At 35.7% G+C, this 11,821-nt stretch overlaps 1 long non-coding RNA gene across 2 annotated transcripts; it reads right to left on the bottom strand.

Annotated features, from left to right (window-relative positions):
• Nucleotides 1-3,697: 3,697 nt before the first annotated feature.
• LOC135157991 (uncharacterized) lies at nucleotides 3,698-7,766 on the bottom strand. Of its 2 annotated transcripts, none has more exons than XR_010296830.1 (3): nucleotides 7,701-7,766; nucleotides 4,322-4,399; nucleotides 3,698-4,054 (listed from the first exon to the last, which is right to left on the bottom strand). It is a non-coding gene; the product is annotated as an uncharacterized LOC135157991 (long non-coding RNA). The 2 variants fall into 2 exon arrangements; XR_010296831.1 differs by lacking the exon at nucleotides 7,701-7,766 and adding an exon at nucleotides 5,294-5,809.
• Between the last annotated feature and the right edge of the window lie 4,055 nt (nucleotides 7,767-11,821).

Raw genomic sequence — 11,821 nt, 5'->3', positions numbered from 1 at the left:
TAATCTGGAAGGGAATTCCCTTCATATTTAACATTAGACATAGTGGTCCATATATAGACCAAAATTTTATTAAATTGCATGCCTTTATACTCCTAATGCGTGTAAAGGTATCATAGTTTCCCCCAAAAAATAAGAAAAATGAGAGTTTTCTTACCATACCGATGTCATGTATCCATATTGTAAACACTGCGATACAATAGACCTGACCCTTGAACCCGCTTCGATATGACGTACACGTACGTAGCGGCATTAGGAAGTGCAGTTTCGAAGAAAAATTCATAGATTAAAAATGTTTTGTATTAAATAATAAAATGTAAATATTGATTGTAAATAATTATTCTCATAACAAGAATGATTTACAATCAATATTTACATTTTATTATTTATTATTTATTTTAAATATGTGAATTTTTCTTCAAAACGGCACTTCCTAATGCCGCTACGTACGTGTACGTCATATCGAAGCGGGTTCAAGGTTCAGGTCTATTGTATCGCAGTGTATACATTTATGGATACATGACATCGGTCTGGTAAGAAAACTCAATTTTTTCTTATTGGGGGGGGGGGGGAATCTATGATACCTTTACATGCATTAGGAGTATAAAGGTATGCAATCTAATAAAATTCAGGTCTATATAATCATATGGACCACTAGTTCTAATTTTAAATATGAAGGGAATTCTCGTCTGGACTAGTAATACTCAGATAGCCTGCTTTGTCAAGAATCCTTGAGTAAATGACAATATCAAAATCATTAAAAAAAATATGCTCACAGAGTCCTCAAGACTAGGCACGTAATGCACCCATGTGTGCTCTCTAGGAGCCTCCTGCCTTTCCATGTGATGCCACTACCGTATATCATTAGGAAAGAAGTTGACAGGTTGAAGGTTTGGAGGTGTCAAATATTTCGTTGTTGTCCCCGATCTTGTCTTTCTTTGCAAAGTGGGCGAAGCTAATGCAGTTTCGCACCGGCCGATTACCAGCATACCTCATCACCAATACTTGTTCCCAAATTTCATTACAAGTCTCTCAGTCACATTTCGAGGTCAAAATACCCACCTCTTTTCCAAATATCGCGATCGGGAACGGCTGTATTTCAGCTTTGATCTCGATGTCGTTGTTCGAGTCCTCAGACATCACTTCGCGGATCGCTTGGATTCGCCGTGCGCCGTAATGTTGATATGGACTGAAGTTAGCAACAAAATCATGCGAACATGTGGCGAGCAAACTGCCAGCATGCTGCAGGCGAATCTTTTGGTAGCATAACTTCAGTCCATATCAACATTACGGCGCACGACGAATCCAAGCGATCCGGTAAGTGATGTCTGAGGATTCGAACAACGACATCGAGAATAAAGCTGAAATACAGCCGTTGGAAAAGAGGTGGGTATATTGACCTCGAAATATGACTGAGAGACCACTTGTTCACTGCAACCATCCTGCCTGTGGGGAATCTACAGGTAGGACTATGGTATGCCAATGCTGTACATAGCACACACTTTAAAAATCATCAAAAATATCATTTTTGTGATCAAAATTACTAATTTCCATACAGTTGCATTCTATTTTTTATTAGTAACTTGGGAATAATTTTTGTATTCACCAGAGCGCTAAAAAACTTGACCTATATAGTTGAAATAAGCTCTTATATTTTGGTTTTTGCAAAATGTGATACATTTTTTTCAAATAGGGGGTAATTGTCAGAAGCTTATTCAAACTCCCCTTTACTAGCCAGTGGAAGAGCCTACTTGGTTGAGTAACTCCTTAATTTGTTTATGAATAGACCAAACCTGACTGCTAGAGTAGGCAACCCCTCACTGTGTTTGATTGCTATTGTGTGTGTGCACTGCATAGGGCAATGCAAGCAAATGCTCAGCAGACTGCAGATAAGCAAGCATAGGGTGCAGCAGCACCTTTCAGCAGCTCCTTGGCTGGGAAAGCCAGCACTTTGGTGCCACGCCTTTGATATTTGGAGTGGCATGTAAGCCAGCAGTGGTTGGTTCACTGGTTGGAATTCAAGGTCCAGACTGTAAGCTGATGTTTTATTTTACCATATAATTATGGAAGGCTTTGATAACATTTAGAAACTGTTATGTTAATTTGTATTACAATTGAACATGACGAAGGATAATTATGCTATTTAAAGACTAAGATATAAGACATACATGTAAAGATATCGGATATTATATTTATGTCATACACTTTATGATACATTTTATGCCTTACACACGTCATGAAATGATTGTTTTAGGAAGTGACTTAACTGTCCAATAATTTTAACTTGAAAGCTATTTTGTCATTTATCAAGACAATTAGTCTATTTACTACAAATGTTAAACACTTGTCAACTAAGGAGAGTGGAGATTTTTATATGACGCTTTGTTAGGATTAATGTTTCACTTGTTCAGAGTTAGGACACTGCTATTAGGTACTCGAAAGCAAGTATAGAAAGTTCAGTGACCTGCTTGAATGTACTCTGCATTTACTTTATTATAAGCCATTTGAATAACAGAAATGATATGGACTGTAGGCTGTTAATCCTTGCGTATTCTCTTCCAGACGGCCGTTTTTCTCCATGGTTTATCCACGTCTTTTGACTTTCCGTGTCTCCATGTATCGCCAAAGTTCTCCTCGTTTAGCTACGTCCTACGTCTTGTGACGTTCACGGCCTCTTCGACGTCTTACGACGTTCTACGATTGCTACGTTATCCACGGGAAAGTCCCGAGATCTAGGTTATCCGGTTTCTTCTAGTTTGGCAAGTTCATCGCATTCGCGAGTTCATCCTCATATCGTCTTCCGTTCGGCACTGCTCATCCATTTGCGTCTGACACCGGGTGATGAGTGAAGACTTGAGAAACTGAACTTTCCCCATAATACAAAGTCGGTATATGTATAGTATATACACTGTTTTCATAAACACACACAGAGTTTATGCTCTTTCCTTTGAATAGGAATAGCAGGTCACAATACTTAGTTTATTTACATTATACTAATTTGAATTGAGACAGATTGTTCCAAAACTTATTGATACTGGTTTATTGAACTTTATGTTTTGACAGCTTGTGAGCCTCGATAATGGCAATATTGATATATATAATAAATTCATTTTGATTGAAAGGTACAATTTCATCTTATAGTTTAATTCTTGGGTGGTCAAACAACCTGTTTAGACTAATAAGTCAAGTTCACATCAAACACAATGTGACACCATTTATCTTGGTATCACTTTTTTAGGGTTTGCTAATGGCATCATCCCTAATATGCAAAATGTTTTTTTTACGCATCAGTGACCATTGCCTATAAAAATAGCGCCCTCTTAATATTTTGAAAATGTATATCCTCAGGAGTTTTCTCTTTATCTCCTTCTGTTTCTTGCCCTCCATAAAATCACAGGCGTCAATGCATGCACATTGTTCTGATACGATTGCAGCTCTATTTTTGTGTGTGTATGTTCATCTCGAGTTGTTATCTATGTGCCAAATTTCATAGCTTTTCATCGCAACACGGCCAAGTTTCGGGGGGGGGGGTGGGGGTGATCTGCCAATTTAGGGTTAATGACGAATTTATAACTCTAACCTGACATAACAGTTCTAACAGCAGAAACAGCAGAGCTTCACTCCTGCTGTGGTAGTTTTGGAATTTTTAAGTATGCAATTCATAGGTACTTGACTGTTTGCTTAAATGATACTCTTACTTATGTGATCCCTCTCTGATTTCTAGATATTGTCATCATCATCAACTTTGTCTGGAGTCCTAAAATTAATAGAAACAACCTCAGTCAAATAGATTTAACAGTGCCCAGAAACATTCAATAATCGTTTAATTCAATTACTCACCCACTGCATGAAAACGGAGAGCCGTCAACACCTGCAAATAAACGGGAAGTGGATCATTCCTCTGTGTGTCCCTCTTCAATTCGGCTTCCAGCATGTTGATGATGTAAATGACGGTTTCTTTTGACAGTCGATACCGATCTCGAAATGGCCCATCCTCATACGATTCCGATGGATTTCTAGCATCCCGTAGCCCACGATGTGGTCTTGGCAAAGGTAGCTGTACATGTATGCAGAAGAGTTGAATATTATTTTTAATTCTTTTATTTTGTGATCTTTATAAACGTTCCAAACAGTGAACATGTGCATGTAGATTTGATTACACATCTACCAACATAATAACTGCAATCTTAATTGTCTTCCCAAGATTAACAAAAATTACATTCAAAATGTTATTTCAAGTTTTCATTTTTGTTATCTCATCAAATCATTTCAATAATACTTTTAAACAAATTAAAACAATGTAAACCAAAAATATCAATCATACCTCTCTTAGCAATTCAAGGTTGTTAAGGTGATGGAGATAATCCATGGGTATAGGTAGATGTCAACCGACGACGTAATTCTGTGAAACAATTGTCAAATAACAACACAAACATTATTTTTTAATAAATACCGGTAGGCAAATTATTGGAAACATATACATATAAAAATAATTCATTGGTTTATCACTTTATACAGATCTCATAGTGAATGATAAATAAAACAAAAACATTGTAATCATTTGTGCGAGATGCCTTTAAAAATTAAAGTTTTTTTTTTGGGGGGCGCTATATTTTCTCTATTTGCAAGTGATATGAAAAAGATTTTAGAACGAAATTTAAGTAATCAACTCTTTAATATTTCAGCCTCTAAAAATTGGCCTGTGCCGAAAGTAAAAGAAAGGTATATTTTTAAATGCAATTTAGGCAAATTGAAAAAAAAAAGCATTTCTTTCTCCTCTTTAAATGCACCAAATAGTACAAAATTATATGGGGTCTTCGGAAATTTTATTTTATCTATGAGAAGCAAGTTCCCATAGAAGAATAATTACAGCTGAGAACAAATTTTGCTTTCTACTATATGGTCAACATATAGTCAATAGACCAGCATGTTTCCACTTAAATTGCACTTTCATTTGACCGGCATGTTTCCATTTTCATTACAGTGGACATTGTATAATAATTTAATGAAACACAAGTGAAGACTCTCTTTAATTGATATGTAATGGGAGAAATAGACTGAGGACAAAATAAAAGACCTGTTCTAAAACAAACAATTTAATCAAATAATTGGAATGTAGCAATCATCATTATACAAATTTAAGCTTGAAAAGAGAATCATTTAATTATAGATAAACCCACAGAGCTGTAAGAAACTTCAACCCGGGCTTCAACCCTTCACAATCACATGCACACTGTCACTATTAAACCCATGCCCACACGTCCAGAGGACACATGTACAGCACGCTTCGCATTACCTAAAGCGATGTTCGTGCAGGCTCCACTCCACTTCACTACCGCTACACTGTACGCTCCAACAAGGTCGTCTACATCGCTTGAGCTGAGGTAGCTTCGCATCACACATACACACATGGAACACACTGTCTTAACTGAATTATCAGTGAATGGCTGAGAATGGAAACCCGTCGGTCGCTAGCCAGCACTAAGTCATTACTAGATCTACCTCGAGCGAAGTTCGTGCAGGCTCCACTCCACTTCACTAGCGCTAGTGACAAAGGTGGGATGGAAATGTTATTTATTGTAAAAATTATAGAAAAAAATAAAACGAGGACAATTTTTTTTTTCCCATACTCGTAGAATATTTTTGGTATTTTCTGAACCATCCAATAATAATATAAATATTTATGCTGTTTGACCTGCGACCGATCGCATGCGATGTTTTTAAATCGGCCATGAATAGTGACGTGTGAGGAAATAGATACTGGCTCAAAATCAAAAATTTAGAGGATAACCAGAGGATGGACACGGAGTGAAATACGGGTGAAGAGTAAGAAATTAAGCTATTTTTCTTTCTCTTTATATTTTTTGTTATGATTTTTACAATAATTTGAATAAATAACATTTCCATCGGCCACCCCACCTTTGTCACTCGGAATATCTGATCGAGTTCACCGTCCCGAAGTTTGGGTAGGTGGTGTGTAGTGTAGCGGTAGTGAAGTGGAGTGGAGCCTGCACGAACTTCGCTTGAGGTATACTAGATCTAACTATAAACTGTAGTTGACATTGGGTGATTTCAAGTTCGGTGTTGGTGTTGAGAGCGTAAAAAGGCCGCTGAACCGAGCTCCAACACCGAGCTGGGACTGGGTTCAGAGGAATGATACCAATTGCGTTATCGATAGCACATGACGTCACGCCTCTGCGCTGCGCTGCTAAATCATCTCAACTTCACGCGAGAAGTCTCGACGACGAAAATGAAATCGGAAAGAAATGCATTAAATTCTCATCGTACAGAATACATGTACCAATGTTTTAATTAATTCAAGAATTCGAAAGAGTGAACATTATTCTTTATCAAAATATATACAGCTCAAATGATTTGTTCTACTACTAGTACTAGCTCATCTTAACTGTAAAACTAAAAGCTAATTTTACGGGGATGTTTCATCGTGTTTGCTGCCTGTTCACGAGCTTGAGATTGCCAACACCAACACCGAACTTGAAACCATGATTTTCCCAATCCCTGGGGGATGGTGTTGGTGAATGGGGAAATTGCACGTAGATCGTCAACACCAGCCGCAGTGCTGGGTTCAGCAGACGACATTCAACACGAACTGCCGGAAATACGTCATATTTTCCGATAGACAGCTGGCAGCCGTCTGTTTTGAGGAGTTTTTTAACATTTTTTTTTTAAAGTTCTCCTCATACACAGACGGCTCGCTAGCGTGCAGCCACCATTAGGGGACTTGCAATGCAAAATCCCCCCATCGGGGCTCTTCAATTTTTGTCTTTAATCAATAAAAATTTTGAAAATTAATGCGACCAAAATGCAAATTCAAAATTGATAGGGCCTATTCCCTCTTGGCATTAATTGCCAAGAAACGGAGAAAAATCGAGTTAAAAGGAACAAAACAGTGACTTACCTCGGCTGTCGCGCAAATTCACTTCCCCGTTTTATCCGATCTTAAGTACATAAACATATGGCCATTGAGTCCCCTGTACAGATCGCGCTAGAACTTCGGTCTCTGTATTTGGTGAGTGAAGCCAACGGAGTTCAGCTGAACAACCAACATAACAGAGACCGAAGCTTTTGGTCTAATTTTCCGAGGTCAATCCCAATTAACACCAGCCTGATTTCAAGTACGGTGTTGTGGCTGGTGTTGTCACAACACCAACACCAGATTTCAACACCGTACTTGAGTTGAAATCACCCATTCAATGCCATTGACATTGTCATTGATTTGATTTAGAATTAGATCTAGGCTACCGGCTAGGCCCTAATCTAATCTAGGCTAAAAGCCGCCTACCCCAAGTTTAAATAAGTTTAATTGCACAAATTTAATATTTTGAGGTTTATATTTTCATCTTGACATTTACAAATGAAGATACAAATGAATATATAAATGGCATCATAATATAAAATATCCTTGTGAAGCTCATAAAACAAGCTTGGCCCACGGCTTCGCACCTTCGATTCAATTCGTTCAACCACAGTGTCAAAATATCCAACACTCAAATGCACCAATGGGACTGTAGCAGCGCGTACGCGACGATACATTGCATCGTCTGGACTCGTCAATGCCAAAACCTTGTTCGTAATCATGAAAACCAACACTATTAATTTCATATAACTGCATAAAACGTATCAATATGTTCCAGAGAGGCACAGCAGAAATTTCTTTTACGAATTCAAAGCAAAATACTTACGAATTTCTGATCAAGAAGATCACTTGACACATCCAAGACCGCAAGGAAAATTATCTTTGCTTCGCGGGCTTTTCACAAACTTCTCAAGTGCGCATGCTCGAAAAAGAAAACTTATCATTAACTTGATTTTTCTGTAAATTTTACAAAGTTTCCGTAGAAATTGCACTTTCCACATATTACGAATTAATCTGTTAAATCGTGTCTGTAAACTTACATCTACTTTACAGTAAATTTACAAAGATGTATCGTAAACGTCTCCTTACGTCAGTAAATTTACAATTATAACCTGATTTTTCTGTAAATTTTACAAATTTTCCGAAGAAATTGCACTTTACACATATTACAAATTGATCTGTTAAATCTTGTCCATAAACTTACATCTACTTTACAGTAAATTTACAAGATGTATCGTAAACGTCTCCTTTCAATAATGATCTTCACTACAATTACGGACAATGTCAGTAAATTTATCATTAACCTGATTTTTCTGTAAATTCTACAAAGTTTCCGTAGAAATTGCCATTTCTGTTAAATCTTGTCCGTAAATTTACAGCTACCTTTCTAGTAAATTTACAAAGATTTGTACCGTAAACCACTAAACGTCTCATTTCTGAGATTAATTTTTAATATATATATGTAAAGTGGAATTTTTACGGAAAATTTGTAAACTTTACAGAAAAATCAGGTTATATGATAAATTTTCTGACGTTGTCCGTAAACTTACATCTACTTTACAGTAAATTTACAAGATGTACCGTAAACGTCTCCTTTCAATAATGATCTTCTGTACAATTACGGATCAAAACGTTTGTAAAATTGATCATTTACCTGATTTTTATGTAATTTTTACAAATTTTCCGTAGTTTGTATATATAGTACAAATTAATCTGTTAAATCTTGTCCGTAAACTTACAGCTACTTTCTAGTAAATTTACAAAGATTTGTACCGTAAACCACTAAACGTCTCCTTTCAAGAATGATCTTCACTACAATTACGGACAACGTCAGAAAATGTATCATTTACCTGATTTTTCTGTAAATTTTACAAAATTTTCCGTAGAAAATGCATTTTACACATGTTACAAATTAATCTGTTAAATCTTATCCGTAAACTTACATCTACTGACAGTAAATTTACAAGATGTATCGTAAACGCCTCCTTTCAATAATGATCTTCTGTACAATTACAGAAAACGTCCGTAAAATTGATCATTTACCTAATTATTATGTAATTTTTACGGGTTTTCTGTAGAAATCCGTAAATTTACAATTTTATTCCGTATTTTATCGTTTACGGACGATTTCTGTTAAAATTTGTCCGTAAAATTACGGCAATTTTTAACAGTGTAAGTCACTTTTCAACCAAACTTGGATGGTAGATGTACTTAGGCGACCTGCATGTTATGCTGCAGTCGGAGGTCACATGGTAAGGTCAAAGTGTTCCACAATGGTCATAAGTTTTTGTAGAAATGTACCAAACCCGACGGTGCTCTCACTCCATGATGTGTCACTGCATCGTAGCAATCCAGTCGGATTTGAAATCGTCTACACATGTTGAATATATGGTCAAGCGCGCAAATAGTCGTTTATATGTTTTTCGCACTTTGAAATATCATAGTCTGTAATTTCAGGACCTTATAGTTGTATATACTCGTTTCGTGAGACCAGTTGTTGAATATGCTGTACCTGTATGGTCAGGAGCACTAACAAAACAACAAGTACAAGTCATCGAACGTATTCAGAAACGTGCCCTTAGAATCATTTTTGGAGCAGCATATTCTTCATATGAGCATGCTTTAATCCAGTCAGAACTGATGTCTCTTGAAGATAGATGGATCAAACTCTTGTCTTGCGTTTGCGAAGTCTATGCAAATCCCCACGTCTAAACTGTATCACCTTCTACCTCAAAATAGGACTTGTCGATATCAGACTAGAAGCTTGGCCGGAACAGTAGATATGCGATGTCGAACTTCACGATATAGAAATAGCCCCCTGCCCTCGTTGATTCGGCACCTTAAAGAGAAATTCCAGTAGTTGCAGTAAACACTGATTTCATGAGAAAGTCTGTAAAACAAGGCTTAATTGTCAGTATATCATCGAGGATCTAGATCTGGTACAGTTACATAAACTGAACTTTGTGAAATCTTGAAATCTACGCTGAAAAATGTTCAGGCTGAAGATCCCCAACACAGATAAGCGCACGTGGGACAGTGTATAATTATTGCTTCGAATTTCGGGCCCGACGCTCTACCCGAATCCTGAGCTTATTTGCTGATTTCTCAGCAATTACACAATTTCTTCCAGAATCCTTTGGCACATATGTTTTATTTATACAAACAGACACTTTGATGGTCATTTCATTGGATTCTGTACGAACTCATTTTGATATCGTTACCAAAACTAGCATTTACCTTTAACTCTAAAAGAATTGATTACAAGGAGTAGTTTTTTTTTGTATATATCTTCCCCTATCGTTACATGTATAATAATATCAAACTACGAATGGCTGAGAATTAAAGAACTCATCATTCATTGGACTCTTAAAATGTGATATCATTAAAAGATTGTTTTTTATAAAATGCAGATTACATACTAATTCTAATGTTGAGTTCTCTTTATGTTGGCGAACTCAAGTTTCATTTCATTTCATGTTTACTTTGTTAATCAAAATATTTTTCTTTCATATGAGCAATTATTCACTGATATCTAGTCGTAAACTTAATATTTGAATTGAAGTCACAAAAATTGCCAAAATATGTATTATTGCAGCATGTATGAAAAAATGTGACCTAATTGCTTCTTCACCCTTTTCTCTCTGTTTCCCTTCCACCATCAATTTCTTCTCATCTCTCTCTCTCTCTCTGCCTCTCTTCTCTCTTCCACTATTTCTATTCCTTTCTGCTTTCCAATTCATTTCCTCTATCCACTGATATTTACATGTATTTTGAATATTTATCAATTTTTTTAATTCATCAGTGAGTATCGATTTAAATTTATTTATGATATACTTTGTTACATATGTCTATATTAAAATTTGTTCGTAGTACTATAAGTTTTTTTACCTTGTTATTGATGATTTTGTTTGAAATGTAAATTTTCGCAATTCGGCTTTTGCCGCAAAGAAATGATCTTTAATAAACTATTTTGAATTGAATTGAATTTACAGGTCAACATTAAAGTTTATGTGCAAGGCTCTTATGACAAGTGTTATTCCATCCCAGTCATTTCACAATAAAGTTTCAATACAATTATGTTGTGTGCCCTCGCAAATCACGATATTTCTGGTTATTTTCATGAGTGGGCGATACACAATCACTGTTGCCATGTTTTATTCTAGAAATAGTAAGCTTAGTATGAAAAAAATTATTGAAAAAAGCTGGCCCGATTTGTCCAGGTCAGCAAAGGGCAACACAATTTTGTTTAGGCCTTAAGTGAATGCATTCATACAATCTACCATGTGTTTGGGAGTACATGTTTAAATAGCAAATCAGCGTTCCTATTGTAAGGTATCTACTGATTAAAAAATATCTGTAAAAAATTTAAGAATTCTGTAAACTTTTTTTTTTACGGAAATGTGTAAATTTACATGGGAATTTTGTAAAAGTACGGTAATTTTGTAAAAGTACGGTAATTTTACGGAAAAGGAATTCGTAAAATTACGGATTAAAAAAAAAATTCCGGCAGCAAAATTTCCGGACATATTTTTTTTTCCCGTTAATTATTTAAACGGAATCATGTTAATTCACGTAAATTTTCTGTAAAATTTCCGTAAATAATATCCGTATTTTACATGGGAATTTGTAAAAGTACGGAAAAGGAATCCGTAAAATTACGGACATAAAAAAAAAATTCCAGCAGCAAAATTTCCAGACAAATTTTTTTTTTCTGTTAATTATTTATACGGAATCATGTTAATTCACGTACATTTTCTGTAAAATTTCCGTAAATAAAATCCGTATTTTACATGGGAATTTTGTAAAAGTACGGTAATTTTACGGAAAAGGAATCCGTAAAATTACGGACAAAAAAAAATAATTCCGGCAGCAAAATTTCCGGACAAATTTTTTTTTTCCGTTAATTATTTGTACGGAATCATGTTAATTTATGTAAATTTTCTGTAA

The sequence above is a fragment of the Lytechinus pictus genome, unplaced genomic scaffold (assembly GCF_037042905.1).
Source record: "Lytechinus pictus isolate F3 Inbred unplaced genomic scaffold, Lp3.0 scaffold_22, whole genome shotgun sequence".
Lineage (NCBI taxonomy): Eukaryota > Metazoa > Echinodermata > Echinoidea > Temnopleuroida > Toxopneustidae > Lytechinus > Lytechinus pictus.
This window is presented reverse-complemented; position numbering and strand designations above follow the sequence as displayed.